This window comes from Mercenaria mercenaria, chromosome 11, assembly GCF_021730395.1.
Source record: "Mercenaria mercenaria strain notata chromosome 11, MADL_Memer_1, whole genome shotgun sequence".
Classification (NCBI taxonomy): Eukaryota; Metazoa; Mollusca; class Bivalvia; order Venerida; family Veneridae; genus Mercenaria; species Mercenaria mercenaria.
The window spans coordinates 58,430,426-58,457,940 of record NC_069371.1 but is presented as its reverse complement, the minus strand read 5'-3'; the positions used below and the strand labels follow the sequence as shown (position 1 = coordinate 58,457,940).

Genomic DNA, 27,515 nt, shown 5'->3' with positions numbered 1-27,515 from the left:
TAAGCTTTTAAATTTAAAAGTGAAGGGGTTTCAAAAATTTATATTTTGATCATGCAAATATTATAAACAATGGGATCATCCAAAAACCCGTCCCGAATTTGAAAACATTTCATCACCGAACCAGGGAGAACATGGAAAATTTTATTGCTTAAAGGGCTGGTACTGGTGATAAAAGCCCCAAGGGAAAAAATGGGTTTGGTTTTAAAAATTTTAAAATGAACTAAATTTCTTTTCATATTTGAAAAATTTTTAAAGATTAAATCCCGTAGCGTTAGGGAAATGGTTTTGAATAAAAGGGAAAGGTTTTAATTTGGGGTTTCTGGTTTTTTATGAAAAAATTTCCATGCAACACATTGTAAGGGCAATGTAAAATTGGCCATCATGTATTTTGGGATGATATGGTAGAATGTAGAAAGATCATCAGCCATTCAATTCTTTCTGAAGCTGTATAATATAAATATCTGCATTGCAAGATAAATAATGAACACATTGTTTTTTTCTTAGCATTACACCCATACTCTAATGGCTTTACCTATACATTTAGATAAAAGATGGGAGACCTGTTCTAAAGATTTATAAAGCGAGCTTAACCTTAAAACTACTACTGTCTACAGAGTATTTCAACAGTTTTTACTGGTACAGAAATTAGGCATCGGGTTAATGGCTGGATTCTCTTCTAAAATATTATTTTGAAAAAATAGAAGTCAATAATTGTCCATAATTTCATAGTTCAAAGGTTTTATTTATGATTATTAGTTATTATTTGTTTAGAATAATTCTACCATCAATGAAATCTTAACATTCTCTTTAGAATTAGAAATTACTAACTGACTCATTGATTTAAATTGTTGAAAGAACTGTGGGATAGAATCAAGTCTGTTTTACATAGAATAAAAGTCAGTCTCTTTTCTACTTACTTGCTTTTACTGTCCTCATGGCTATTTGCTCAAAAGCAGTTGTCGAGTTCTGTTGTCGAGGTGGTATTCAACCATGGTAGCTGTCCCATACTTCTCCCACAAATAGCTGTCCAGTTCTTCTAAGAGTGGAAACTCAGACCAGGTGGCTGTGGCCAAAACTGCTGCCTTGTAGAATTCAACCAAGCCAGCTCTCTCTCAGCTGCTGAGGACGATATTCCACAATCCAGCAAACCTCCATACACCTGCCTTTTGTTGTCCAATAAAGTCCTATATTTCTGTCCAAAGAAGCTGTTGAGACAACTTCAGAAGGAGGAATTCTACCAAGCCAGCTGTCCCATCCAGCTATTGCGGGAGGAATTCCACCAAACCCCCTAATGTCCTATACTTCTTTCCAGCTTAGCTGTCGAGACAACTTCAAAAGGAGGAATTCTACAAAGCCAGCTGTCCCATCCGGCTATTGCAGGAGGAATTCCACCAAGCTGTCTAATGTCCTATACTTATAGCCAAGTAGGCTGTCAAAACAGCTTCATAAGGTCCCAACCAACTGTTGAGGAGGAATTCCACTAAGCCATCTGTCCTAGCCAGCTATTGTTGGAGAAGAGCCATCTGTCCTGTACAACTATTTGGAAGGATTCTAGTAATCCATCTGTCCAGTACAGCTATTGAGGAGGAATTCCACTAAGCCAGCTTGCCATTACCGTTGCCATGAGGATAGATTAACAGTGGTAGATGGGAGAAAAACATTTTGCTCAACTTGTGTTTAGATTTGATACTTCATGTAATATCAAGGGCCAATCAGAAAGGAATTTATTTTTTGTTTTCTAAGCTGGAGTTGTTAAAAGAAATTAAAATAATTACATGTTACTAAACAAGTAAAATTCAATTTAGAGTCAGTTAGTCAATACACTGAATTACTGTCTAGTTGTAGAAACACAACAAAGAAGAACATTTTCATCAGCAGGTCGGTTTAGTACATTATTTAGTTCTGCATAGTGATTGGCATAAATAACTTAATTTAGTGACAAGTGTTCTGGAAAAATATATAGTCTTGTAGATACCAAGTCCATCATTTCATTGTAACAGAAAGATTGAGGTGTTTGTATAGTTTAAGGTAGTCCAGCAACCTGTTGCCTAAATGACAAATTTACTTAAAATCTTTGGGCCTGTAATCATTTTCATCATTTTCACAATGTGTATAATAGTATAATAGTGTATCAAAAATTGGTTGTACTGTGTCTTCAAATATAATATAATACAATAGAATGCATTTAAGTTTTTGTTTAGATCAAAATTCTACATGTGCTAGACACTGCTCCAAGATTTTTCCTCCACACACTGCCTGCACATCTGTTTAGGAATGGCAGCATTTTGGCAACTGAGTTTCTAGTTTTCCATTTCAAAGACAATCTTGATACTTAGGTAGTAAGATATTATTTAGAGTTGAAGGTTAAGTACAAATATGGTTGTGGTCTTCCTACAGACATTTTTATGCCCCCACTTTGGGGGGGGGGGGGCATATAGACTTGCTCGTCCGTCTGTCCGTCCGTCCTTCCGAAAATGTTGTGTCGCGCGTAGCTCTGAAAGTATTTGACGTAGAGTCACAGAACTTTACAGGAATGTTGGGCAGCATGTGTAGTTGTGCACCTGGGGTTTCACGTCCGGATTCATTCAGTCATGTAGAAGTTATGGCCCCTGACTTTGTAAAAATTGGTCATTTTAATGTTGTGTCGTGCCTAGCTCCAAAAGTATATGACCTAGAGTCACAAAACTTTACAGGCATGTTGGTCAGCATGTGTAGTTGTGCACCTGGGGTTTCGCGTCCGGATTCATTCAGACATGTAGCAGTTATGGCCCCTGACTTTGTAAAAATTGGTCTTTTTAATGTTGTGTCGTGCCTAGCTCCAAAAGTATATGACCTAGAGTCACAAAACTTTACAGGCGTGTTGGTCAGCATGTGTAGTTGTGCACCTGGGGTTTCGCGTCCGGATTCATCCAGTCATGTAGGAGTTATGGCCCCTGACTTAGTAAAAACTTGGTCATTTTAATGTTGTGTCGTGCATAGCCCCAAAAGTATTTGACCTAGAATCACCAAAGTTTACAGGAATGTTGGTCAGCATGTGTAGTTGTGCACCTGGGGTTTCGCATCCGGATTCATTCAGTATTGTAGGAGTTCTGGCCCCTGACTAATGTCATGTAGTGGGGGCATCTGTGTCCCATGGACACATTTCTAGTTTATTCATTATTTGTGTGTTTGAGCTGTATGATTGTGTTGCTTATTATTCTGACTGCTGAGGAAATACTTCTGTGAGGTTTACTTATCTCCCAGACTGTACTGTGGACTGTACTGTTACATAGCCACTGTCAAACTTGACAGTCCAAAGACACTAGAGTACCATATCATTATTGCTCAATTCTGTAACTGTAGCCAGTTCAGAGAAAATCCTAAGCTGATATTAGCTTAATTGAATGCTGTTTAGTTCTATTAATGAAATCTGTTTTATCAGTAATTTCAACTGTTTAAATTTAATTAGGAATATTGTGTATTTTTGGAGTAAATTTCAAGAAATAGGGATGGTAGGTACAATAAAGGAAAAGATTAGCTTAAGAATGTTTGTTAAAACAAATCTTTTGGAAAAAAAAATCATTTATCATGAAGTGAATGTTAAATGAAAATAGTTACTAGAATAATGTTGTGCAATGTAACGCCTTTGTGCATTGAATGACTGTCGAAGAATTACCTTGATGCAGTGAAAAAAAGTGCAGTGAATGAATGTTAAATGAATTATATTGTAAAATTGTGCGAGTGAAGAGCAAAATCAAAATGTTTAAAGTAAATTGTATTTTAAAACACAATGACCAGACAGTAGAACTAATGATTTTGTAAAGCAGTGGCAGAGTTAGGTTATTCTGTTAAAGAGACAGTGGCATGGCATATTAGTAATTTTTGAGTCGGCTAAACGATGTAATCGTTTTGACGAGTCCTTGCTATCCAGCGATTCTCTAAGTCTAAATGGACCAAATAACACAGTGAAGCAATGTAGTTCCATTAGATTTCTCAAACTTCAAACAGTTCACTGCAAGAATGAAATTAAGTTCCCTTTGCTATGACCAATATACGATGTAATCTGTCATATTTATGACTTGTAATTGTGCAATACTCGAATGTAACTCATTAAATATAAATGTGCATTTTATGAATTGCGCAGGCTTACAAAGCTTGCGTAACATCCAGCGAAAGACAAAAAATAGTTCCACAGGGCTCCAGATAAGATGCGTATTAGCGTAAATTACGTATAGAAATAATGCAAATACGCATGTCTAATAATTTCTAAACGTATATAAAATTACAGAAATGCACACAATGCTTTTTTAAAACAGAATCTGAATCATCTGGATGCGTTAGGTAACATAGCCGATCCGATCAGCCTTAATTCTCCCACATTGAACGTATACACGCATCGTATGATTTCTATAAACTTTGCGTGGGTTTCTACACACACACATGAATTTTGCAGTCAGTAAACGGATAAATTATCGGAAGAAGAAGCTCTTACGGTTTGTTTAGTTACTACAGATATTAAAATGATTTTAATTCTTATTTTTCGAGAAATAAACAAATCGGCGAAACATTAAATTGTATTTTCTTGTAGTTTTGAAATCGAAAGTAGATCGTCATGTTTGGCGAATGAAACAACTTTTTATGAAAAGATTTAAATAAGAGGTAATTTAACCGTAAACTTCAATGTCAGATACTGCCAATTGCTGCTAAATGTCTTCGTATCATCACAATTTGTAAAATAAATTGTTCAAACTGGAGAAAAGTGTAATCGTATCGGATATAATATTTTGGGTAAATATCGAGCTGTGTAATGAAATTTTAAGAAAAAAAAAAACTAAAAACAAACTGAAACTGGTAGACTATACTGTCAGTACATCAATCATTAGCCGACTCAGGCCATTCAGGCCTTTGATTTGTTTTGTAAAGTGGTAAGAACTTTTGAGTTTATTTAACAGTGGAAAATGCACAAAACTCAAGTAAGTTTGCATTTTTATCTTTCAGTAGAATGCCACTCAAAGGTAAAATAGGATTTAGTATTATTCAAGTAAATCAGTGGCAAAAACCTTGTATTTCATATAGTATAGAATGGTTGTACAGTAGCCATTTTTTTTGCAGTGAAGTGAAAGTTTGTTACTCTGTTGAGCTGATTTCAAGTCACTCACGTAATCAGCCTCTGTTTTACTACAAAGTAAGTTTTTTTTATTGAGATACAAGTTAAAGCTTAGAAAAGTACATTTTGAAAAAAAAAATATGTAGCCAGTATCAACTTTAGGATTTCTTTCAAACTTTGATTTTTCAAAATATTGGCAAAGTAGCAAATAACTATTCAGTATAATATTGGTTTTGCATCTGATGAAGCTTGGCTAGCTTTCATTTTTGCTAAGTTTTCTTTTCATTAGTCATCTTTGCAGTCTTTGTTCCGGTGAAGGTTAAAAAGTAGGAAGCTGAAATGATAGCAGTGCATGATGTAGTGCCAGTATTTAAGATAGTCATGAGTTTGCTACACCTTGGAAATTTTTTATGCATTCAGTTTTGTTATGGTCTTTTAGATTTAGCAGTAAATTATTATAGTTAACTTTGGTAAATAAATTTCTTATATGATAGGTTTCCATTGGTGCTGTTTTCTGGCTGTGGCTAAGTTTTTCCCCCCTTTTTTACTGATGTCGAGGCCTGACAGATCCCTTTACTGTTGATCCACACAGCTATCGATGCCATTTAGGATCCCAGTGACAATATATCCGAAGCGTGGAGTCGTGTTGGAGATACTGGTCTACAATATTTGGCCGGCAGTGTTTAGATGTTGGTTTCTCCAGTGTTGAGAGAGATGGGAATCGGAAATTGTCAGGTGCTTTTTCGCTTCATTTTCAGCATTTGTTTCTTTTCCATATTTTAAGGTCTGTCCACAGTCTGTGATAAATTCTTTGATCCTTTTGACTGCCAATCAAGACTACTAACGGTACCATTGAAGGATTCTGGTGACAATATATCCGCAAAATGGGGTCGTTTGGGGTAACAGATCTACATTTCTGGGCCAGCGGTTTGCTAGACGACTGTTGTTCCTGTGTTGAGAGAGGTGAAATCAAGGATTTTCAAGATTTGTCTCTGTACTAGGTCTTAATCTGCCAGCAATTGCTGATATCTGTTTAACTTGTTTGCAATATAGACTGGACAGAACTTCTTTTTCAAGGACTTTCCAAAATGTATTTTTCCTTACCAGAATAGGCAAAATATGACAGAATAGTTTTGTAAGCCATCTGAATTTTTACCAAGTACTGTCTAATATTTTTTCAATTTTTTTTGTATTCAATCTAATTTCTTTTAGGACATGTTATAAAGTAAGCACTTATAAGTTTATTGGACATGATAAGGCCTTGGTGTAGCTGCTCATGCAGAATAAGTTCACATGCACTTTCATAATTTTAAAAATACTTATTACCAAGGGTTAAGTTTTGTTATACTCTCCGCTTGAATATAATTCTTTATACCGACATTAGGTCAAATAGTTTAGATCAATGAAATAGTCAAAATTGTGACAGTTAATAGCATCTGTTCAATAACTAAAAGAATTTTCTTTGAAGTAAGCCAGTATCACAGTAGAAATTATTTAAACTTTTGTTTCTTTATTTAATAGCCAGTTCCTAACAGTATTTCTATTAAATTTTGCCAGTTCTGTGAAATTTGATATTTTCTCTATTTAAATATAAAACTTTTGACAGTATCTCTTGATAACTTGATATCTACTAGATTTGAATATTTTAGGCCATGTGAGGCACACTATGAAAATCAGCTAAAACTGACTCCCTGTAAAAAAATTGCTAAAATTATTACCATAATAGGTCAAATTTTGCTCCCCCTGTTCCTACGGCCCTGTATCGTTAATGTCTAGTTTGTCTGGATGGTTCAGACCAGTGGTTCCTATCATTAATGTCTAGTTTGTCTGGATGGATCAGACAAATGGTTCCCATCAGTAATTCAAGGGCCATAATTCAAAAGTGCCTAGGTGGATTTGGCTAGTTACTGAACTTGGCCGAGGTCTTATGGTCAAACACATTTTTTTCAGGTTTGGTGAAAATCATATGAAAAATGTTTAACTTAGAGTGCGGACAAGATTTGTGACAGACACACACACGTACTGGAGTAAAACAATATGTCTAACACAACATTGTGGTGGCAGACATAATTATTATGAAATAATTTTAGGGGAGTGGTGTTCTAGACAATAAGGTGTTGTCGACCATACAATTAAGGGGTCGTGGGTTCGAGCCCCACTGGGGTCAAGGCCATGACTTCTCATATGACACCAGTACTGGTTTTTCCAGGAAGCAGACTCGAGAGCGGTTCCAATAAGCTTTAAGTTTTCATCACAATCAAGCTTAAACAAATTAGTATAAACTAATTATGAAATAATTAGTAGAACAGGACATTTTACCAAATTATGCGTTTTCATCAGTTTCAGATCTCAGTATTCTTATCAATGATTCATGTATTTTACCCGATTCCACCATTGTTTTATACTAGAGGTAGATGACAACTGATATTTGGCTTTTAATAACTACAGTATTCCCTGGCATGTCTTAATCTCTTTAAGTTAACCTTTAGACTACTGGTGGCAAGTGGTTTTGCCTTTGCGACCACTGCAGACCAAGATCAGCCTGCACATCTCACTATTCAGTCAGTAAATTTTCAGTGAACATTGAGTAAGATTTGGTACTGCCCAAACTGAATGATGAACTGATGAAACAGTCCATTTTTGTCGAGCCCGCTTGCGGTCAGCTCGATATAGTCGCCACTTTCAGTGTATGTGCATGTATGATGAGAAATAATAATAATGAGAAAGCTACATGTATTCTAAAACACAATGGACTGACTGACATATGTTACATTAGCATTTGGTATACTTCATAATGAAATAAATGGTTGATAATTAAAAAAAACTAACACGGAAAACATATAAAAACAACATTTCAACAATAATTCCAGGAAAGCAAATGTAACTGGCCTTTCGAACAATATATTTTTTGCTACAAAATAAATATAAACTATACCTCGCCAACCACTGGTTTCGAACTTACATCGCTCGCATGACAAATAGCCAGCACATCTACTGGGTCATACCTTACTTAGATTCTGATATGATAAGGACATACTTCTATTAAATATAAGTATACACCCGTTTGGTGATATTCCATGGCTATTTATAGTTTGTTGACAAAATGACGTCACTGTCAAAAATTGTCGGTGGATTAGTAATTGATTAATCTCTAGTACTATATCCAAGCAATGTCAAGAACAATAAACAATTTATTTCAGGCTGACAAGTCTATGATTGGTGATCTACACCTTCTTCATAACCCAAGTTTTTTCTGATGTCTGCCATCATTCCAGTTGACTCTCACAGTGGTGAACTTTATAACAGCTGTCAGAATGGGAACCAGAACAATTACCTCGGTGAAAGCCAAAACATTTTCATTGTTCAAGTGAGTACATGTAGATTAGTTTGGACAGAATCTGTATGCTTTTTAGCTCGACTATTCGAAGAATAAGTAGAGCTGTCCTACTCACCACGGCGTCGGCGTCACACCTTGGTTAAGTTTTTTGTACCAGTCCACTTTTTGACAAAGTCTTTTGAGATAAAGCTTTGAAACTTTCAACTCTTGTTTACCATCACCATGGCCAGTTGTACGCAAGAGCACATAACTCTATCCAGGATTTTGGCTGAATTATGGCCCCTTTTGACTTAGAAATCATGTTAAGTTTTTCGTACCAGTTCATATTTTGGCAAAGTCTTTTGAGATAAAGCTTTGAAACTTTAAACACTTGTTTAGCATCACTGTGTCTAGTTATAGGCAAGAGTACATAACTCCATCAAGGATTTTGGCTGAATTATGGCCCCTTTTGACTTTGAAATCTTGGTTAAATTTTTCGTACCAGTTCATATTTTGACAAAGTCTTTTGAGATAAAGCTTTGAAACTTTCAACACTTGTTTACCATCACCATGTCCAGTTATAGGCAAGAGCAAATAACTCCATCAAGAATTTTGGCTGAATTATGGCCCTTTTTGACTTAGAAATCTTGGTTAAGTTTTTTCGTACCAGTTCATATTTTGGCAAAGTCTTTTGAGATAAAGCTTTGAAACTTTCAACACTTGTTTACCATCACCATGACCAGTTATAGGCAAATGTACATAACTCCATCAAGGATTTTGGCTGAATTATGGCCCCTTTCTACTTAGAAATCTTGGTTAAATTTTTCGTACCAGTTTATATTTTGTGTAAAGTGTTTGACATATGGCTTTGAAACTTTTATCACTTATTTATTATAATAGTCTTTATCTGTAGGAAAGAGTACATAACTCTGTCTTCTATTTTGGCTGAATTATGGCCCTTTTTGGACTTGGAAATCTGTTCTGTTTTCATAAAAGTCCATGTTTTGTCAAAACCATTTGACATACAGCTTTAAAACTTTGAACACTTGTTTATCATTATGATTTCCATCTGTAGGCAAGAGTACATAACTCTGATAACTATTTTGGCTGAATTATGGCCCTTTTTGGATTTTGAAATTGGTTCACACATTGCCATTTAGTGCAAGACTTATTGAAATCCACAAATACTGGAACATTGTTTGTCTAATCTATTTTTAGCTCACCTGTCACAAAGTGACAAGGTGAGCTTTTGTGATCGCGTGGTGTCCGTCGTCCGTCGTCCGTGCGTGCGTCCGTAAACTTTTCCATGTGACATCTCTAGAGGTCACATTTTTCATGGGATCTTTATGAAAATGGGTCAGAATGTTCATCTTGGTAAATTCTAGGTCAAGTTCGAAACTGGGTCACGTGCCATCAAAAACTAGGTCAGTAGGTCTAAAAATAGAAAAACCTTGTGACCTCTCTAGAGGCCATAATATTCAATGGATCTTCATGAAAATTGGTCAGAATGTTTATCTTGATGATATCTAGGTCAAATTCGAAACTGGGTCACGTGTGGTCAAAAAGTAGGTCAGTAGGTCTAAAAATAGAAAAACCTTGTGACCTCTCTAGAGGCCATATTTTTCATGAGATCTTCATGAATATTGGTCAGAATGTTCACCTTGATGATATCTAGGTCAAGTTTGAAACTGGGTCATGTGGGGTTAAAAACTAGGTCAGTAGGTCTAAAAATAGAAAAACCTTGTGACCTCTCTAGATGCCATATTTCTCAATGGATCTTCATGAAAATTGGTCAGAATGTTCACCTTGATGATATCTAGGTCAAGTTGGAAACTGGGTTACGTGCGGTCAAAAACTAGGTCAGTAGGTCTAAAAATAGAAAAAATTTGTGACCTCTCTAGAGGCCATATTTTTCAATGGATCTTCATGAAAATTAGTCAGAATGTTTACCTTGATGATATCTAGGTCAAGTTCGAAACTGGATCATGTGGGGTTAAAAACTAGGTCAGTAGATATCAAAATAGAAAAACCTTGTGACCTCTCTAGAGGCCATATTTTTCATGAGATCTTCATGAATATTGGTCAGAATGTTCACCTTGATGATATCTAGGTCAAGTTTGAAACTGGGTCACGTGCGGTCAAAAAATAGGTCAGTAGGTCGAAAAATAGAAAACCTTGTGACCTCTCTAGAGGCCATATTTTTTAACGAGATCTTCATGAAAATTGGTGAGAATGTTGACCTTGATGATATCTAGGTCAAGTTTAAAAGTGGGTCACGTGCCTTCAAAAACTATGTCATTAGGTCAAATAATAGAAAAACCTTGTGACCTCTCTAGAGGCCATATTTTTCAATGGATCTTCATGAAAATTGGTCAGAGTTTTTTATCTTGATGATATCTAGGTCACATGTGCTCAAAAACTAGGTCACTATGTCAGATAATAGAAATAACGACGTCATAATCAGTTCAACACTGGGTCATGTGGGGATAGGTGAGCGATTCAGGACCATCATGGTCCTCTTGTTTTCTTTTGTCTGATTATCTATGTTAATATTTTGACCCCATTCTTCAATCAATTCTTCGAATAGTCGAGCACGCTGTCACCAGACAGCTCTTGTCTAGAAATGGTATGTAAAAAGTCGAATGTCTTTACAATTTTTTTTATGCCGCCAGCATCTACTGATGCGAGAGGCATATAGTGATTGTCCTTTCTGTTTGTCCGTCCGTACGAGGTTAACCAATTGGGACTGTTTCGTCTAGCATCAATACCCCTTACTAGAATGACTTGATACTAATGCAGATGTAACCTGTGACCATTCCTCATCTTCAGACGTCACCTGACCTCAGTTTGACCTTGACCTTGACATCATTTTGGACTTAGGTTGCTTTATATGGGCCATCTCTTGGTTAACCAAATGGGACCGTTTCGTCTAGCATCAATACCCCTTACAAGAATGAATTGATACTACCGGTAATACAGATGTAAACTGTGACCATTCCTCATCATCAAACATCTCCTGACCTCAGTTTGACCTTAACCTTGACCTTGTTTTAGACTTAGGTGCAAAATCTATCGACAAGGATGCCACTGGGGGCATCAAGCATTTATTGAACACAGCTCCTTGTTTTTACTGGCAAAGCTCTAATTCAGAGTCAAGCACTGAGAAAAGTCGAGCGTGCTGTCTTATGGATAGCTCTTGTTGACTTTTGTATTCATTCAATTGACAAGGCTTTTGAATAGTGGAGCATTGAGGCCAGCCAACAGCTCTTGTTAATTAATTATGTCCCCTTTTACTTCGAATTAAGGTTAATTTTGATGCATTTTCACCAGGTGCATAACTCTTGCACCAATATTTTATGATTTAACGACTGTTACAGCTCTCAGAAGATTGCTAATTTTGTAGAGAACATATTGTAAATTTATTTACTACTGTATACCTTTATTCTACAGCAAACCAATGCAAATCATGTGACACTTGCTGAGAGTGCATGTTCATTCAGCAGACTGTTGGTAAAGGACCAAAAAAACGAACACAAAGCAAGGAAGGAAGGTAAAATGATTTAAAAAAGAATGTTTAAATAGAGTTTTGCTTTTTTAGACTTGTATTTGTTGTTCAGATTGTTTTTTCTAGATTTTCTTAAGAGTGATTTGGCCATAAGTAATATTGTTCTGATAAAGCGCAGTGGTCATGTTGTGTTATGCTTGAACCAGTTTTCTGTAAAATCCATGATTATTTGCTAGGTCTTATGTCTATCTAATTTCATGTGGGTGTAGCTTTGACATGCATGAGCAGTATTTCTTTATATTTAACAGATTTATTTGCCTATAGAGCACTAGCAGCAGGCTCCTGATTCAAAGGTTATGGTCACACTTAAGGGGTATCAAAGGGAATACAGCTTGTCCAAACTGCAACATTGACATTACATAGATTAGTCTTCATATTATTTCTTGAAGGTCAAGGTCACATTTAGGGGTTAAAGTTCATGTAAGGTCTTGTCAGGGCCATAGCTGTTTTTCGAGTAAGATGCAGGTTTCTATCTCAAAGGTCAAGGTTTCATTAATAAAGAGGTCAAAGGCCATGTTAGATCTTTTCTGAGCTGTAACTTTGACATGCAAGGAGCAGTCTTTTTAGCTCACCTGTCACAAAGTGACAAGGTGAGCTTTTGTGATCGTGCGGTGTCCGTCGTCCGTCCGTGCGTGCATCCGTAAACTTTTGCTTGTGACCACTCTAGAGGTCACATTTTTCATTGGATCTTTATGAAAGTTGGTCAGAATGTTCATCTTGATGATATCTAGGTCAAGTTCGAAACTGGGTCACGTGCCTTCAAAAACTAGGTCAGTAGGTCTGAAAATAGAAAAACCTTGTGACCTCTCTAGAGGCCATATATTTCACAAGATCTTCATGAAAATTGGTCAGAATGTTCACCTTGATGATATCTAGGTCTAGTTGGAAACTGGGTCACGTGCCTTCAAAAACTAGGTCAGTAGGGCTAAAAATAGAAAAACCTTGTGACCTCTCTAGAGGCCATACATTTCACAAGATCTTCATGAAAATTGGTCAGAATGTTCATCTTGATGATATCTAGGTCAAGTTCGAAACTGGGTTACGTGCCGTCAAAAACTAGGTCAGTAGGTCAAATAATAGAAAAACCTTGTGACCTCTCTAAAGGCCATATTTTTCATGGGATCTGTATGAAAGTTGGTCTGAATGTTCATCTTGATGATATCTAGGTCAACTTCGAAACTGGGTCACATGGGGTCAAAAACTAGGTCAGTAGGTCTAAAAGTAGAAAAACCTTGTGACCTCTCTAGAGGCCATATATTTCACAAGATCTTCATGAAAATAGGTCAGAACGTTCACCTTGAATGATATCGGGTCAAGTTCGAAACTGGGTCACGTGCCAATCAAAAACTAGGTCAGTAGGTCAAATAATAGAAAAACCTTGTGACCTCTCTAAAGGCCATATTTTTCAGGGGATCTGTAGAAAAGTTGTCTGAAGTTCATCTTAAAGAAAACTAGTTCAAGTTCGAAACGGGGTCACGTGCGGTCAAAAACTGGGTCAGTAGGTCTAAAAATAGAAAAACCTTGTGACCTCTCTAGAGGCCACATATTTTAATGAGATCTTAAATAAAAATTTGGTCAGAATTTTTCATCTTGATGATACTAGGTCAAGTTTGAAAGTGGGTTACGTGCCATCAAAAACTAGGTCATAGTAAAAATAATAGAAAAACCTTTTTGACCTCTCTAAAGGCCATATTTTTCATGGATGTGTTAATGAAAATTGGTCTGAATGTTCATCTTGATGATATCTAGGTCAAGTTCGAAACAGGGTCATGTGCAAAAAAAAACTAGGTCAATTTGTCTAAAAATAAAAAAAACCTTGTGACCTCTCAAAAGTCCATACTTGTGAATGGATTTCCATTAAAATTGGTCAGAATGTTCACCTTGATGATATCTAGGTTAGTTTCGAAACTGGGTCATGTGCCTTAAAAAAAACTGGGTCAGTAGGCCCAAATAAATAAAAAACCTTGTGACCTCTCTAAGGCCAAATTTTTTCATGGGATCTGTAGAAAGTTTGGTCTGAATGTTCATCTTGATGATATCTGGGTCAAGTTTGAAAACTGGTCAACTGCGGTCCAAAACTAGGTCAATAGGTCTAAAATTATTAAAATCTTTTGACCTCTCTAGGGGCCAATTTTTCAAGGGATCTTCATGAAAATTGATCTGAATGTTCACCTTAATATTTTCTGGGTCATTTCGAAACGGGGGTCACATGCGGTCAAAAACTGGGGCACTAGGTATAAAAATAGAAAAACCTTGTGACCTCTCTAGAGGCCATATTTTTCATGAGATCTTCATGAAAATTAGTGAGAATGTCACCTTGATGATATCTGGGAAAAATTCAAAACAGGGTCACGTACCTTCGAAAACTAGGTCAATAGGTCAAATAATAAAAAAACCCTTTGTGACCTCTGTAGTGACCATTTTTTTTCAAGGGATCTTTATGAAAATTGGTCAAATTTTTATCTTGATAATACTAGGTCAAGTTAAAAACTGGGCCCACATGAGCTCAAAAACTAGGTCACTATGTCAAATATGACATCAACTCAAAACTGGGTCATGTGGGAAGAGGTGACGATTCAGGACCATCATGGTCCTCTTGTTTTTAAATTTGGGAATATTTTTGTCTAAACAAATAAATATGTCCCCTTTTTGGCTTAAAAATTCTAGTTTCATCCTAGATACCAGTACTGTACTAATATCAAATAATTGTATGAATTCACTAAGAATTCTTAAAAAAATATAAGAGGAAAGATAAAATTGTAAAAAATCAATTCAGAGTTAGGGTTCTTGCATATTGCATTTCTCTCATTGCCATCTTCAATATATTCAGTGTAACTGAGTTCTGTTTAGTACATTAAAATTGTCATCACAAAAAGGGGGAGATGAAACTGAAACATATACTAAAATTCAATTAGGTTCAAGGTCTTTGCACTATGACCCATCATTCTATTTGTCACATACAAAAGGGTGAAAATCATTGATTTGTAATGGTTTTGCTGTTTTAATATTTCAAGGTCCCAAGTAGTATTTATGTAGGCCTGAAATATTTTGAAGATTGTCAAGAAATTTAATACATGAAACAGTTTGGTTTTACTATTAATATTGATACATTTGGATGTGGTAACCATTGAAAGGCCATAACTCAACTTTTACATAGCACTTTGTATATGCTGAAAAATATGCTCAAGTTTGTTGGTAAAAAATTTTTATTTGTTTGGGTCAGGTCATTCAAAAACTATAAAAGGGTTATCTGGAAAGCAAATACAAAATTTTTAATTTGCCAGAGAAATGAACCAGTATCCTCACAATATATTAATTGGGAAAACATATCAGTGCTTTAAACCATGAAACTCACAATTATTATAGTCGTTGTCTTGATTTGCAATATATCAAAAAACCAGTGAACCTGAAATATTAATTTTGGAAAAACATTGAATGTTGTGAACAAGTATCTAATAGATTTAGATATTTTTTTGATTTGCACTAGATCTGAACTAGTATCCTCCAAAACTTAATTGGGAAAACCACATCAGGTCTAAACCAAATGCCTCAGTATAAACTTGGTTTACAATAGATTTGAACCAGTATCCTCTAAAATTTAAATTTGGGGAAAACCATGTCAGGTCTCAACCACCTTCTGTCAGTCAACTTGGTTTAGAATAAAAGTGAACCAGTAACCTTTAAAAGTTAATTGGGAAAACCATGTCAGGTCTTGACCAACGTCCTCTCAATATTCAATTGGTTTACACTATATTTGAACAAGTACCTCAAAATTTTGCGAAAACATATCATTCTAACCCAGTATGCTCTCAGTAGTTAACTTAGTTTTACAAGAGATTTGAACCAGTATCCCCTAAAAGTTCATTGGGAAAACCATGTCATGTCTCAACCACTATTCTCTCATTAGACAACTTGGTTTACAATAAATGTGAACCAGTATCCTTGGGAAAACCATGTCAGGTCTTGACCAATGTCCTCTCATAGTAAAATTGGTTTACACTATATTTGCTAAGTTAATTGGGATAAGTATGTCAGGCTCTGAGCCAACCAATATCACTATTGAAATCATTTACTTGCATGGTAGGGCTCTGAACAAGTTAATTTCCTTTGAACAACATTGTCTTAACTGGGAACAGATTTTGGGGTTCCAAATCTAAAAGCCATTGTAATAATTTGAAACAGATTGATTGGCTCTCTGCAACCAGTATCCTGTTTTGGCACTTATCTTTCTGTATTAAATCTAAATAATTAGATTTTGCAAATTGGTTACACTTTATAGCACATTCAAGCTGAATTAAATTGCTCTTGTTCTGTTTAGTTAAATAAAAATAATATTTTGTAAAAAATTCAACAACTTAGTAAAATTGGAGGCAGCTTTTTGCCAAATTTAACATCTGCTGTTACATTATCTTTTTATGGTTCCACAATTTTCTAATTTCCATTATACTATAATTTTGACCTGGGACTTTATGTTCTTTCTTTCCCTTTGCATCCTTCCCTTGCACTGTTCTCCTGCATTGTTCAGCATCCCAGCATGCACCTTGCACATCTTGCTACTTCCTCATAAAGTTCCAAGTAAAATTTAGTAAAAATGTACCATCAAATTTCGACTATTTTCATGTTCTCATATAATCGCACTGTTAGTTTCTCCAAAACATCTAGTGTAATTTAAATGAAATGTTCAGCTTGATGTTATGTTATGGAAAACAGTCAGTCTGATGTCAGTACATCAAATGTCAAGGTCACTAGTAATACACATTAAAAGGACTGTAATACTTACTTTGTGTCTCAGCAATATTTAAACTTTCAAACTATTCAGTGGATTCCAATGAAACTTTTATCAAAAGTTAAGCATAATGAGAAGCTATGTTGAGAGTCAGTTCTGTCCCTCAAAGATTAGGTCACAGACAATGGCACTTTTCCCTCCAGATTGTTCATTCAGAAAGAACTTTTAAGATTAAAGGGGATTTCAAGGAATCATTAATCACATGGTCCAATTTTGAAAATCGTGGTTACCAAGTTTGGGCTGACAACATGGTCAGTCTGTGTTGTAGTTCAAATGATATTTATTAAATAAACTTATGTTCAGGCCTTGTATTGTATGGGATTGTATTGAGGCAGTTGGGGTCTTTGTATACAGTTTTCTGCCAGTTGTGGTAATTGAATTTGGTTAAAACAGTGGGGCTAGGTTAACCACATCAAGTGGGTTTCAGGTCAATAATTTAGTTGTAGACAGAAAGCTTTTGAGAAGGCTTAAGACTGGGGGGTCTCCAGGCCAAATGAGGTCAAGGTCACCATTACTAAAACAAATCGGGTCACTGGTACTAAAAGTAGAAAACAGTTCCTGGTCAATAATTACCCAAGATAAACTTGCAAAGAGGTACTGGTTAAAGATTTATGAATAAACCAAAGTGTCAGAATCATTTATTTTTGGCTACAAGTAACAAGAATATCATTTAAAAGGGACTGGATTCTTCAAATAACATGAAAGTCCTCTAGTGGTATTGGACTATTAAATACTTTTTGACAAATTTCTTTACTTATGTAAAGCACTTCCGATTCCCGTTTAAATTTCATTTAGGGACCCTGTCATTCATTTCGGAGGCATTTGTAGTCTTTCAACTGGTTTTATAGCTGGTACAGGGAAATTGTAAAGAAACATGTGTATGTTAGATAATGTATTTTTTGTTATCAATATTAGATGATTAAGTAGAAAATCAATACACCTTTGACCAAAATGCCACCAATCTTTCAAAAACACTGAAAAAGTCATTGACAAGGAAATAGGTGGAAAAGGCTGCTGGTTCATGTATCTGCATTTTAAAGACCCTTCATTCTTTTCCAGGTCAAGATGTGAACTTAATTACAGGTCATTTTTCAGCTGATAAACACAATTTTAAAAAAGTCACATTTCTCCTGAATTGAGTCAAACATTCTCATGGTGTTGATCATCTTTCAAAAATACTTGCAGCTGGCTATAATAGCTTCCTATGGATTAATGTCAGAACAATTTCAGTGACAAACAATTTTAAGGTGAAGCTTAGCTGTTTGGAATATCATAGGACTGGGTTAAGAAATATTAGCTACTGACTAATATTAAACTACTGTATTTCAGGATTTAGAGATGGTCTGTTTACCATTGGCCTGCCAACCCTATTTACCACATACAAATGTATCCTATATTTATTCAAGATAGTTTTCATACAAGTTAGAAAAAAATCTGTCCTATCTGCCTTATACTTAGACTTGTTTGTTATTAGATATTCAGGAAGTAATAGATTAAATTTAAGGGGAAAAGGCATATTTTTGTTAATGTTTGCTTTAAGAACTTACATTGTTTTAAATAGTATTTCTTTCACAGACATTGCACGATTCTTAAATTTGTCGGTCATGAACACAGTTCTTTAGAACTACTTTTTGATCATTTAACAGATGAATAAAATAAATTGGTACAATTACACCTTTCTTTCATGATTTTTATTTTTATGAAATTCAGATCATAAAATTACAGAAATTCAAGGCATATATTTGTAAGACAGATTCCTGTCAGCAACAACTTCAGGATTTTTAATATAGAACAGTTTTGATAGAGCATTTCTGTCTTTGCAGTGAAAGTGTTTGTTTGGAAATCTTTGAAAAATTAAAATCTTAACATCTTTTGAAAACTGAAAATGCATTGAGCAAAATTAAACGCCAAATCCCCGCACTGACAAAAACAAAGCAAATGTTCAGGTCTTCACTTCCCTCAATATTCCCTCTTTGTCTGCCACTTCAGCAATATTTATCAATGTGGTTCAATTTGTACTATGAAATAGAGACCAACATTTCACAATTTGTGCTTGTAAATTTAGACTAAAAATAAAAGTATGACTTTAATGAAATTCTAGGATTGGCTTTGCTCATAAATTTTGTCATAATGATTAGGGAATGTTTTTTAAGTCCTATCAAATTTAAGTCAAGGTCACTACAGTGGTATGGTGAATCAAAGGCCACACAGGCACCATTTTTATTATGTGCTGTTTTTTTTTTTTTTTCCAATTTTAAAATTTTTCAAGAAGTTTGGCACACGTTTACCCAAAATAAAATGACCTGCAGGACACATATTCAGTCATTTGGTTCAGTATCAAGGTCATATAGTGAGATCAAAGGTCAAAAGGCAGGTTTTCATGTGCATTAGATATCTTAATATAACTTAGCAAAATTGTTTGTGTCTGCACCAGTCAAGGTTGTACATTTGGGTCAAGTTTACAAATTTGAAAGGTCAAGGTAAAGGTCATATAGGCAGTATTTCGGGGCTAATTGTAGTTTTAAAGGAAATATTTTCAAGTAACTTGGGGAGACATGCATATTTCATAAGTTACAGAATTTGCTCTTTAAATTTAATGAAAAGTGTATGTGGTGAAAATCGCAGAAAACGATTGAATTTAGCTTATTAATAAACATTATAGTTTGTCTTCATACAAGATAATATTATGATACGAGAATAACCATTTGAGTGCAGATTTAAATACTTTACAACAGAAAGAAAATACATGAGAGGTCAATTTTGTATCAAACTGTGACAGCTTAAGTCTTTAAAATGAATATGCTTAAAAATTGGAAAAATGTATAAGAACATTCTGTGGAAACCTACTAGCATATTTGGTACAAATGAGAAGTTTTGAGAGGTAATGAAATGTGCTATACCTCACATGCCCCCTTAGCATAATCACTGGTTACTGTAAGTAGTTTTTCATATATTTTGTTGAATTATTGATTGTACTATTTTCAAAATAGCTCTGTATTTAAAGACTGAAAGATAAGATCAAATTTCTTTATTCTACTCTGTTGCTTTTCTATCAATGCAGCTTGTTCGCTGTGCTTGTATCTGCATTTAGCTAACTTTCCCATCTTACTTCTTTTCCTATCCTATTTCACTATGATATCCACCTAACTAGCTAGCTATCCCATGGTGTTCCCCCATGATGCTACTAGGGTATAATTTCTTCTATTTCTATTTCTATTTCTTCCTGCTAACTATCATATCCACCTAACTCTAGCCAGCTATCCCATGGTGCTGCCTCCATGATGCTACTAGGGTATATGTCTTCAAGCTAACTATAATATCCACAACTAATTTATCCACATAACTCTACTATCCCATGGGGTCCCTCCATGATGCTAGTATGGTAAAATATTTCTTCCTTGTAAAAACCATTAGGACCCATTTTATATCCATCTAGCTCTCACAAAGGCGCCAGGTTGTATATTTCATCCACCCCAAACTAGCCTAAGCTGCTACCGAGAGAGATGCTGCATACTGCCAGCCAGCCCCTTTTTCTTCTAGGGAGCATTTACCATTCTTTGCTTCTTATAGCCTACCCTATATATTCCTATAAGCTCATCTATCCTATAGGGTCTTATTGGAGTTTTATTTCTTATGGTCTATACATTACATCTAACTACCTCCTGTGTGCACCAGGCTGTATATTTCATCCATCAGGCTAGCCAAAGCTGCTACCTTGCATGGTTGTATACAGCAAGCTAGCTCAGGCTGAATAACTTCCAGTCTTCTACTTGTTGCTCTTGACCGAAGTCTTTCAGTATTTAGCAACTTCTGATTGCATAATTGTTTAAACTAGAAGATTATAAGTTAATCATTATGGAAATATGGGACCTATCAAGTTAATATTACAGTAACACTTACAATTTAAGCCTACCACAGACAGTAATTCAAAACAATTAAGCTTGTATGATTTTTTCCATGTTTGATAGGATCCTTTTTTTTTGTAAATGAAAAAAAGCAAAACTTAAGCTTTTAAAATCTGCATCATAATGGTTGTTTCTAAAACTTGTATGAGAGCTTATTTTCAGTTATTTTAATAATGAAACTTTTCAAATGATATATTATAGGGGTTTTAAAAATAGATGATAGCATCAAATCCCATAACTCTGACATTCATTTTAGCCAAATTGCCAAATTTTGCCCCCCCCCCCCCCACCCCCCCCCCCCCCCCCCCCCCCCCTTTGGACTAAGTAAATCCTGGTTAAAGTTTTGCACTCAACTCTGTAGGGAATTTAAAAATTAGGGGAATATTTCCCGATTCAAATAGTAGAGCATTAATGTCTTTGGGGCATCTCTTGTTCTTTGATTTCACGCATACTGGACATTTCTAGGGCATTTCTGATAATTTGCTAGTCAGGACCAGTTTTTCTAGAGTAATTGCCTTGTATAAATAAAATTGCAAAATTTTAAAACTATTTAAAAAGAGTATTATAGAAATATCATTAATTTGAAGGGGATATTATTGTGACTTTTACACTTTTGGGATCTCTAGCATTGTTTGACAAGGTTTCACTTAAGTGAATGTTGATTGCTATTTCTTAGTATTTGTACTATTCTCAGTGGCTGATGTTTAAAAGCAAGCAAGGCATGCACTCATTGGTTCATTTTGGTTAATGGGCATTTAATAATGACCAAAGGGTTTCGGGGGTTTCTAGGCCAAAAAAAATTATAAGATAGAAAGTTTTCTGTATTCAGGCTTTAATTGGCAATAGTTTCCTTTATGAATCAAATTTACTGAAATGAATTAATTTTAAATTCTTGGCATTTGCAATGTCTGTTGAGGAATAATTTTTTAAGGTAAAGTGGGAAGGTCTAAAGTTGATATATATGGAATGTAAAATGGCAAGGTGAATGGGATGAATGGATGCAAGAGTTGATTTTAACTTTCTTCAACATTTTAAACCTATAGGCAACTTTTGTAAAGCCAATCAAAATTAAGATATTTGTAATTAATAATATAAAGTATTTGTTTGAGTTCAGTAGTAACAAAATTGTTCAAAACCCCACCAAGGTTACATATACAATATCCTAGAATGTTTGTGATAAGATTTTTGGCAAGATCATTTTTATAAAACCAGAGTTATGGACCTAAAAATCTTATAGAAACATAATACAGAGTACAAAATTGTTGCAAGAAAATAAAATTTGGGAAGGTTGATCCAATAACCCAGAGTCATTGGCTCTTGAGTAATGTCTTGAAGGTGTAATTTCATATTGTTTTCCTGTCCTATTAATAGGAAACCAAATCAAACTATTTTTTTAAAGAAGCAGATACAGAGTGCAGTGTATTTATTTTGTCACCAGCTGTAAACTAGGCCAATCATAAAAAATCCATGTTAGCACCATAGAGGAGACATCTTTTACCAATCTTGCAGAAAGCCTGTCAGAAATGAAGTCAACATACAAGCTTGGTTATCTTGGGTAAAAAAATCAACAACAAAAAAAACAACTTAAAAATGTTATTAGATAGAAATCCCATGTAAACGCAATAGTAGAGATATTTTCTACTGGTCTAAAGGTCAAAATAGAAACTTGGTTATTTTTGGAATTGAATTAAATTGATGTTCAACTTGGCCATCTTGTGTTTAAAGTCACCAGGTATTATGTAAAGTGGAAGGTTCAGTTGGAAACTAAACCATTTGAGATCAAAAACTAGATCACAGAAAAAACCTTGGTTACACTCTAGTTATATTACCTTTTAGATGTGAAGCATGGTCAGGCAATCTTGCACTATTGTGACCCACTTAGGTTTTGTAAATTTAGTCAGAAGTTTTAAGCAATTTTGGTGTAAGTTTCAGTTTGAGTAATTTTAAACTTGATGTTGCATTTAGTTATGATTTGATAGGGTAAGGACTTTTTTTTACTTTTAAGATGGTAGGAGTGAGCTGTTTTCCTTTTGTTTTATTTCTCTGCCAATCTTACAAACTGTTGAGGAGGAGATGCTGCTTCAAAAGATTGACAGAGTTGCATTTTGTTACAGCTGCCAAGGCCTGACAGATCCCTTTACTATTGATCAAGACATACTAGCGTGACTATCGAGGACAATCCGGTGCCTATATGTCCGCAAGATTTTTTTTCCTGTTTTGGCTTATTTAATTTCAGGCTTGAGAGCAGAGACTTTCATTATTTCCATGCATGGAAACTGAAATGATGACGGTCCTTGTGTAGAGATCTAGACACTTTGTTCCCAAGGTGATGTGAAATGGTGCGAAGTGTTGTGTATGTCTTCTGCCTTCACTCTACTACATGGATCTTCAGTATCTTCAATTAGTACCGGTACATATATATTCTTTTAATTTACTGAATTCAACAATTTTCTAAAACGGACTTGTCCATCATTCAATTTGGGCAATACCATTTATTAGTCCCCTACTGGTTGAAAACCAGTTTTGGGAACTATAGGAATGCGCTTTTCCATCCGTCATTCCGTCTGTACGCAATTTCGTGTCTGGTCCATAACTCTGTCATCCATGAAGGGATTTTAATATTACTTGCCACAAATGTTCCCCATGATAAGACAACTTGTCATGCTTGAACCCCGGACCCTTAGCTTAAAGGTCAAGGTCACAATTGGAGGTCAAAGGTCAACAGGGCTTTTTTCTGTCCGGTCCATAACTCTGCCATCCATGAAGGGATTTTAATATTATTTGGCACCAATATACCTCATAAAAAGATGATATGTCATGCACAACTTTCAGACCCCTAGCTCAAAGGTCAAGGTCACACTTGGCAGTCAGATGTTAACATGGCATGAACAGGGTCTGTTTCGTGTCCGGTCCATAACTCTGTCATTCATTAAGAGATTTTAATATCACTTGGCATAAATGTTTCTCATGATGAGACAATGTGTCATGCAGAAATCCCGGACCCCTGGCTCAAAGGTCAAGGTCACAATTTAAGGTCAAAGGTCAACAGGGCTTTTTTCCTGTCCGGTGTATAACTTGTCATGCCAAACAGGATTTGAATATTACTTGGCATAAATGTTCACCACTATGAGACGGAGTGTCTTGCGCAAGAACCTCATCCCTAGGTCAAAGGTCAAGGTCACACATAGAGGCCAAAGTTCAGATACAAGAATGACTTTGTCTGGAACATTTCTTCTTTTTTCATGGATGGATTTTGATGTAACTTGGCACAAAAGTTCACTAACATGAGATGGATTGTTGTGCACAAGATTCAGGTCCCTAGGGGTAAGGTCAAGGTCACACTTAGAGGTCAAATGCCAAATTCAAGAATGACTTTGTTCGGAGCATTTCTTCTTCATGCATGGAGGGATTTTGATGTAACTTGGCACAATTGTACACCATCATGAGACAGAGTGTCATGTGCAGGTCCCTTTAGAATTACTTCCCTTTGTTGTTACTATAAATAGCTTATATTGTAATTTTTTCATTTCTAGTCATAGGTAAATCGAGACCACTTTTCTGTAGTACAACATGTATGTTACATCCAATTTTGAGGTGTAATTTAATCTATCTCTACGTCAGGTAAGAATTTTTGTGTGGACTTAGAATTTTTTTGGATTTTTTTTTTTTTTAGGATTAATTTTCCTTTGTTGTTACTATAATTAACTTATATTGTAACTTTTTTATAATTGACTGTAGGGAAAAACCAAGATCACTTTTCTGTGGTACAACATAATGCTACTTTCAAATTTTAGGTGTATTTTAAGGTATCTCTGCCTGGTAAGGAGTTTTTTTGTGGATTCAGAAAAACAGAAGAATTACAATAATTACTACACAACCACAGAATTAAAATTCCATTTGCAAATAGAGGTGCTAGTGTAAAGACATTCTGGTACTCTTGTTTTTTTTTTCGTTTGTTTTTGTACCCCCCGACAACAAAGTTGTAAGGGGGGTATACTGGTTTCAGGTTGTCTGTCTGTCTGTTTGTCTGTCTGTCCGTCTGTCTGTCCGTAGACGCAATCTTGTGCGCACCATCTCTCCTTATCCCCTTGACAGAATTTAATGAAACTTCACACAAGTGATCAGTACCAACAGTAGTTGTGCATGGGGCATGTTAGGTTCTTTTAGAAAAAAAAATTGCAGAGTTATGGGACTTTGTTTTTTTTTGTTACTGTACTATATACATAGACACAATCTTGTGGGCACCACCTCTCCTCATCCCCTTGACACAATTTAATGAAACTTCACACAAGTGATCAGTACCAACAGTAGTTGTGCATGGGGCATGTTAGGTTCTTTTAGAAAAAAAAATTGCAGAGTTATGGGACTTTATTTTTTTTGTTACTATACTATATACATAGACACAATCTTGTGCGCACCATATCTCCTCATCCCCTTGACACAATTTAATGAAACTTCACACAAGTGATCAGTAACAACAGTAGTTGTGCATGGGGCATGTTAGGTTCTTTCAGAAAATAAATTTGCAGAGTTATGGGACTTTGTTTTTTTGTTACTATACTATATACATAGACACAATCTTATGCGCACCATCTCTCCTCATCCCCTTGACACAATTTAATGAAACTTCACACAAGTGATCAGTAACAACAGTAGTTGTGCATGGGGCATGTTAGGTTCTTTCAGTGACAAAAATTGCAGAGTAATGGGACTTTGTTTCTTGTTAACATCCTATGTACATACAGTCTGCATATGCAATCTTGTGCGTGCCTAATCTACCAAACCCTTGCACACAATTTAATGAAACTTCACACAAGTGATCAGTACCAACCCTAGTTGTGCATGGTGCATGTTAAATTCTTTTAGATAAATATTCTGCATAATTATGGGACTTTGTTTTTTGTTACTATACTGTATACATACAGTCTATATACATACAGTCCACATAATTATGCAATCTTGTGTGCATCAGATTGCAATGTACTGTGTCAGTGCATGCGGGGGGTACATTCATCACCTTTAGTGATAGCTCTAGTTTTTTTTTACTATAAATAACATATGATACCTTTTTGATAATCGGCCAAACTATAGGTTTTTAAACATAAAAATTTCAGTCAAAGTGTTTTGTTATAACATATTGTATATATAGTACAATATTGTTTATACATTATTGACAGATGTCAGTTCATTATGTTATACTGCTGTAGAGAAAATTAGTTGCCTTCCAGTAGGGGACTTTGTATTGCAGGACAATACTTCATTCACTTGTTTATCGAAGGGATGTTAACTGAAAATTTTCTGACTGAATAGTGAACAGTGCAAACCTTGATCAGCCTGCAAAGGCACTATCACTTGCTGCCAGCAGGCTAAAGGTTAAGGTTATACGTGTATTTGTTGTTGGCCTTTGAAATTAGATAATATTACTAATATTAAATTCTTTTATTGTATCTGAGGTTAAATGATTCTTCTTGTTTGATGTATCTTGTAGGAACTGTGATGACACTGAGGAAATATTCTACAATCTTCACCATGGTTATGGTTGAATAGGGATTCCCACATAGCAATTGCTGTGCAGTGTAATGCCAGCATGTATGTTTTTCTAAGCAAGCCACAGTGTGTCAAGGTGGAAGCTGTGCATCTGGACAGGTAAGCAGGTTTTTTTTTTAGAATATCATGACTTTGGCTTGATTTTTTTATGTTTACAATGCAGATTCTCTAAAACAATTTGATACTTTTTTCTCAGCTTGAGTGGCAACCACTAAAATTAAAAAACAATGTCTTTGTTATTGCCATTCTTTACTTCCTGCCAGTGTATCTGTAGGCATCCTGTGAATTTGTTATTATTATATTTAATAGTGTAGAATTTTAAGCAGCCTTTAGGAACTTTGTGTCAACTTCCAGCAAAATCTTAAGCAAAAGTATAGCTGTTTGGAAATTTTGACAAAGTCCTGCCTTATTATCACATAGAAATTTTAGTGAAGGTTTTTTATTGGACTTTGAAGCAGGTTTGTCACTTTCAGCTATTATTGTACTGAATGACATGTGATTTTGTTAAAATTGAATGTGAATAGGAGTCAGTAAAAGGACAGGTTTATTTATCTTGGCTATAGCTATACATGATAGGATTTTCTGTAAAATGCAAGGATTTTCAGAGTTACTGCCCTTGAATTACTGAATGTTTAGAAAATTGATATTGGTCTTACTTATTTCTGCAAAAATTTAGGTCAAGATTGATAAAAATGCCAGTTTAGAGAAGTTACTTCAGAGTTATGTCCCTTGAATTTGTAAACAATATAAATCCAGATCAGATCACTAAGAGTTACTTGATAAATTAATACAAAGAAGGATGTTCTAAAGTCCAAATTAATGTGCTATATGTACTGACTGGCACTATGTTACTGAATGTACAGATATGATCTGGTTAGGTCTTGAGAATATAATCATGAAGAATTCCATTTTGGTAACTCCAGAAGGGTCTATATTATATTTCACCAAGTACTGAATCCAAGCTTGCTTTGCTTAATCTACAAACTTTTATTTTTGAGCTTTTCTTTCATAAATGCTTCAAAAACATTTTTGCAGTCATTTATTTCTCTGACCTTTGACAAGGAACATTCAGTTGAGAAGGTGGCATGCATTCCTCCCTTGCACTGTACACCTCCCTCCCTTGCACTGCACTTTGCATGTTTGCTGCTTAATCTCAGTAGAAATTTCAAGTTGAAGTGTTGGAGAAATAAGTATGCCTAAATTAGGAGGGAAGATTTGTCTACTTTCTCATAATTATTTAAATTAAGTAAACAAGCAGTGTTTTAGTATGCGGTGTTTATCAATCCATTATCTGCTATCTGGAGGTATAC

At 35.2% G+C, this 27,515-nt stretch overlaps 1 long non-coding RNA gene across 7 annotated transcripts in view; it reads left to right on the top strand.

The window, feature by feature from the left end:
* The window catches only part of LOC123531535 (uncharacterized), an 87,138-nt gene that overhangs the window by 38,933 nt on the left and 20,690 nt on the right, over positions 1 to 27,515 (top strand). For 6 of the 7 annotated variants that reach the window (XR_008366064.1, XR_008366061.1, XR_008366065.1 and 3 more), the window contains 2 exons: positions 22,895 to 23,068; positions 26,147 to 26,304. This is a non-coding gene — a long non-coding RNA (uncharacterized LOC123531535). Of the gene's footprint in view, positions 1 to 8,257; positions 8,454 to 11,852; positions 11,953 to 22,894; positions 23,069 to 26,146; positions 26,305 to 27,515 lie in introns of those variants that run through there. The other variant, XR_008366063.1, reaches the window with a different exon arrangement.